Source organism: Tupaia chinensis, unplaced genomic scaffold (genome assembly GCF_000334495.1).
Source record: "Tupaia chinensis unplaced genomic scaffold, TupChi_1.0 Scaffold142134_1, whole genome shotgun sequence".
In the NCBI taxonomy this organism is placed as follows: domain Eukaryota; kingdom Metazoa; phylum Chordata; class Mammalia; order Scandentia; family Tupaiidae; genus Tupaia; species Tupaia belangeri.
Genome location: NW_006201985.1, coordinates 403,803 through 409,458, shown reverse-complemented (window position 1 = coordinate 409,458; position 5,656 = coordinate 403,803). Strand labels below are relative to the sequence as shown.

General features: G+C 39.3%; 1 pseudogene; it reads right to left on the bottom strand.

Moving 5' to 3' along the window:
* Nucleotides 1–3,639: 3,639 nt before the first annotated feature.
* LOC102489865 (alpha-enolase pseudogene) lies at nt 3,640–4,835 on the bottom strand (annotated as a pseudogene).
* Nucleotides 4,836–5,656: the final 821 nt, after the last annotated feature.

Below are 5,656 nucleotides of genomic sequence, written 5' to 3'. Positions count from 1 at the left end.
CTTCCTATTGTGTTTTCCAGTGCTCGAGACAAACTTAGAGGAGTCTTCCCTAATTTAAGACTGTAAAAATATTTAGTAATTTGTTTGTATCTCATGGTTTCAGTAATAATTTATTTTGTCATAGTAAGTGAAGTGAGACTTTGTTTTTCTTATTAATTTAAAAAGCAATCCTTATCAGATATGAACATAACATATACACTTAGTTTTAAGTCTGAAACTGTATTCTTTCCATTGTCCTTTCTGTTTTCACAGCAGTAACATACATTTTTAATTGCTTTAGTTTTATAATGCATTTTAATACGTGTTAAGAAATGCTAGTCTTATTAGTCTTCTTTCTCAGAATTTTTGAGTATTTACACTTGAATATTTTTCTAGTGGTCTTATAAGGTTGAAACAAAGTTTTGTTGGTTTCATAAAGTTGAAATGAAATTGTTGGAATTCAGTGGAACTACACTGAATATGTGAACAGAAATATTGACACATTGATATTGACCTATTATTAAACAAAGTCTTTCTATCCTAAAACACTATGGGTCTATTTATTTATGGTCTTGCACAAAGTCTAGTAGTTTCATAAATGTCATTATTCATATTATAAATAACTGGTTATTTTTTCAGTTGTTATGAGTAGATTATGCCTTTTCTATTAAATTTTTCAACTGGTTCTTATCGGTACATGTTAGATACATTAATTGGGTATACTAATTTTGTAAACAGTCATCCCACTGATTTTTTCATCATTTATTAATTTTCTTGTGTTTTATTGGTTTTCTTGATACATATTTACATATATCTTATTTATCTGTCTTATACAATAATACTGTCTAGTGTTTGCATTATGTTAATATACAATAAAAAATAAGGATTACAAGAGTCATCCATATCTTATTCCTAATTTTAATTAGACCATTCCAATGTTGACATCAATACTGACATTTGGCATAAATTTATATATTTACATGTTCAAATGAGAATATTATATATTTATTTTTAAATTTTAAAAATAATTTTTTGCTACAAGGCTTGAGCACTCATCAGAGACAGAAAAAGATATAGAAGACGACGGAGGGAAAATGAAAAAGCACTCCATAGTGGGGGATACCACAGTCCCTTCTCCTCCATTCTCCTCTTGGGGTTTTGGGTACACATGTATACACACTCAGTGTGCTTTTCTAACCACTGGGTCTGGGACTTGAACCATGCAGTCAGAGATGTGGGATCAAGCTGCTTTAACTTCCATACCATCTGCTAGCCTGAAGACATATCTTTCTAATCCTACAAAATTAATACTTCTAAATATAGATGAATATCTTAATATCAAGGTAGGAACGAGTTTACTGAGTATGACATAAAAAGTACAAACTAGGGGCAAGCAGATGGTGTAGTGGTTACGTTGTTGGACTCCCACATGGCTGATTGCAGTTCAGGTCTCAGATCTGGAAGCTTGAAAATCAAGCAAGGTGCATATGAGTACACATCCAAAATCCCAAGGGGAGAATGGAGGAGAAGGGACTGTGGCATGGCTATCCCCCCTGGAGAGTAATTTTTCACTTTCCCTCTCACTATCTCTGTCCCTCTCTTTCTCCAGTGGAGTGCACATGCCCTGTGTGTGTGTGTGTGGGGGGGGGGAGGGGGTGGGGGGGAGGATCCAAACTCAAAGGCAAATTTTGCTCAATATGACCACATTAAAAAGAAACCACAGGGACCAGCAGATGGCATAATGGCTATGTCACTGGACTCCCATGTAATTGACCACAGTTCAATTCCCGGACCTGGTGGATTAAACTCACGCTGGGTGCATGTGCATGCATACCCAAGATCCTGAGAGGAGAATGGAGGAGAAGGGATTGCAGTGAGGCCATCCCCCAGGGGGGTGATTTCTCACTTTCTGTCTCTCTGTGTCTTTCTGGAGGAGTGCACACACCCTATAGCAAAAACCTGTCCAAAAAATAAAAATACAATCAGCAAAATTATAAAAATGATACACAAAAAAATTAAAGTTCATTCATTAAAAAGACATTCAGATTAATATGCTAGTCAATGACTCTTAAGTGTGACAGCGGTTCAAGGTCATCAGTGTTGTCATCAGAATTATCATCAGGAGCTGTGGAAGGCCCAGGTAAGGGAGATGATGGTGATGAAATAAAAAGTATTTATAGGGGTAGGAATCCTGGGTGTTGCTTTCAAGAAGAATTTTGTTACTGTGGTCTGCTTTATAAGTTTCTTTTGTTCTTCACAAATCTCAAGATAGCATCATAAAAGTTCATTCATTTTATGTTCCACTTTTGTAAACTGTTCAACATCCGGATCAATATTCTCTAGTACTAGAACCATTCCCTTTCAAGAATGCATCAGGGCTAGGCAGGTAGTGTGGTGATTAAGGGCATTGGACTCCCATATGACCAACCACCAAGGTTCAAATCCCAGACCTGGCAGCTTGCTTTCTGACTATCACTCTCCCTCTCTCTCTGGTAAAACAGAATACTGCTACTACTAAATAAAACTGAATAAATAATTTTTTTAAAAAAGAAAGCATCAGCTAACTCTTTTACAATGAACTTCTTTCATACATCTCTGTCCTTCCTCTTTTTCTTCTAAGTGCTGCTGTGCTTCCAACTCTACTAAATCTTCATTAGCTCTCCTGACATCTCCTCTGAACAACGTGACCCTGTCCTTGAAAGTTTGAAACCAGGCATGGTTTTAGTTTGTGTAAGTAGAACCTTTTGGCATTTTCTTCCCCCCAAAAAAGCCAAGTTTCATCCATACTAAATATTTGTTCTGAGTGGTAGCTGCCTTCATCGATCATTTTATCGAACTGGTCAATGAATTTTTCCACTGCTTCTCCATCCATGCTTGCAGACTCAGCGCTGATACATGATTATCCGAGTTGAATCTTGGATAAAACCATTGAAACCATCATGGCTTAGAGTAAATGTTTCTGTTGATTCTTCCCTTCGTAGTTCTGTAGGCTAAATAAGTTTAGAAATGTAATGTACAACATGAGGACTCTAGCTGATCATTTTGCACTGTATATGGAAATTGGCTAAGAGTAGATTTTATGTGTTCTGCCCAAAAAAAGTAACCATATGGAATAATGGATATGTTAAATTATTTGACTGCAGTAATCATCTCAGTATGTATATATCAGTATGTATATATCAAAATCTCATGCTGAACACTTTAAATGCATATAAAAATGTATACAATAAAAAACTTAATTCCTGGTATAAACACTTTATATTCAGGGTTTTTTTTGGTGGGTATCTTTACAATAATTATACTGTATATACATTTTTTTTCCTAATAGGTCACTGAGACTTTTTATTTTGCACAAAAAGCCACTGATGCTCTTGCCTATGGCTCCCTGGGAGATTACACTGGTCCATGTGGCTCTAGACACTTGGCGTGAAGCAAGGGAATAAAAATAATGATTTGGACCAATCACATAATCTGACAGGGTTCCAAGGTGGTCAAGCTTAGCTTCTTCAGAAGTTCTAAGGAAGCAGTATGAGCACCACAGGGCTGAGAGAGGGGCACTAATTACCAGAGGCCCTATACATATTCGTTATCATGTTCAGCCTGATGTCAAGTCTACTTAGTCACCCAGTGACTGAGGCCTCAGGGTCACCAGTCCTCAGTCTACTTGGCCAGGGAGTTTCTGAAGTTCCTATTGGCAAACTTTGCCTTACTGCCCAGCTCCTCTTCCATTCTGAGGAACTGGCTGTACTTGGTCAAGTGCTCAGATTAGCAAGGCACACTAGTCTTGATCTGCCCAGTGCAGAGCCCCATTATCCAGGTCGGCAGTGAAGGTATCTTCAGTCTCCCCAGAACAATGAGACAACATGACACTCCAGCCATTGGACTAGGCGAGCTTGCACATCTAAAGGGACTCGGTCACAGAACTGATCTGGTTCACTTTGACCAGGATGCAGTTGCATGACTTATCTCTCACGGTCTTGGCAATGTGTCTTGGGTTTGTCACAGTGAGGTCGACCCCCATGTGGATTCCTGCAGTGGCTATGAACTTCTGCCATGCGTCCCAGTCATCCTGGTCAAAGGAGTCTTCAATAGACACCACTGAGTAGCCCTTGATGAAGGACTTGTATAGGTCAACTAGCTATCAGGAGACTTATAAGTTCAGGTCATATTTCCCAGAGGCAGTCATGTTCATGCCAATGACAACCTTGTGAGTGTGGCCAGCCTTCCTTATCACATTTTCATCAGCTCCAGGGCTTCTTTGTTCTCCAGGATGTTAGGAGCAAACTTACCTTCTGTTACCCACATTAGTGGCATCTTTCCCATATTTCTTCTTGATGACATTCTTCATGTTGTAAGAAACTTCTGCTCCAATATGCATGGCATTCCCATGAATTTGGCCACACTCACAGAGAAGATCGTGAACAACATAGCCAGTTTGTTGCCAACATGAGAGCCACCACTGTTCATGTTGAAGGCCAGAGCTGGCAGGATGACTTCAGAACTGCCAGCCAAGTTGATGATCTGCTGGTACAGGAGCACCCCCTTTCCCAATGGCTCCAGGCTTACAGCCTTGAGGGACACTTACAGCCTTGAGGGACACTCCCAGGATGGCATTTACACCAAAGTTAGATTTTTTTCCACTCCATTCATTTCGATCATCAGTTTGTCAATCTTCTGTTCCACAGTGTTGAGTGTCTTGCTAACTAGGACAGGCACAGTAGTTTTATTGGTGTGCTCAACAGCCTTTGAGACATCCTTCCTCATATAGCAAGTCTTATCATTGTTCCAGAGTTCCACAGCCTCACAGATCCCTGTTGGGGCACAGCAGCTCTGAAGAGACCTTTTGAAGTATGAAGCTCAATCTAACAGTGGGATTCATGAGACTTGAAGATCTTTCTGGTATGGATCTTGCAAACAGATACAATAAATCTGGCTGCTGGGTCTTGTTGCCCAAGAAAGAAGCAGAGGGTGCTGCTGACACTGAGATGAGTGCTAAGGCAGTGCGGTCTAGGCACCCAGAGCACCTCTTGCACGTGCATTTTTTTTTAAAGAATTATTTATTTAAAATAATAAAATTATTTTATTTAACTTTATTTAATTTAACTTTATTATTTTATTTAACTGTATTTATTTATTTATTTAAATCTGACCAGAGAGGGACAGAGGGACACAGTGAGAGTGAAAGAGAGAGAGAGAGAGAAAGCGAGCCATCTGGTCCAGGACTCAAACCATGGCCAGCCATGGGAAGCCCGAAACTCTTAACCACCATGCCACCTGCCACCCCTGCATATGCATTTTTAAAGTTTATTTACTTATGTCTTCCATGAGAAAGAAACAAGCATCCCCTCAAAGGGTCTTCATGCCACAATCCTACCTACAGCCTCAGCCAACTAGGATCATAGACACAAAATCGTGTTGCACCCAATGGGTACAAGGAGACCTCAGGCTGTGAACCTGGGGCTTTCCCACTTGGCTCCAGCATCCTGGAGTGTTGAGTTACTGCTGTGCTACCATAGCTGACCAGCCTATTCATTTTCACACATTTTTGAAATTTTAAAGCATTTAAGAGGCTCTGATATATTCAAAAGGATCCTAATTAAAGGCTTAGAAGTGTTTGATTAAGTTTGCAATCAACATTTAAATGTTTGGGGAAATTTAATCTGTTTGGTGCATAAAT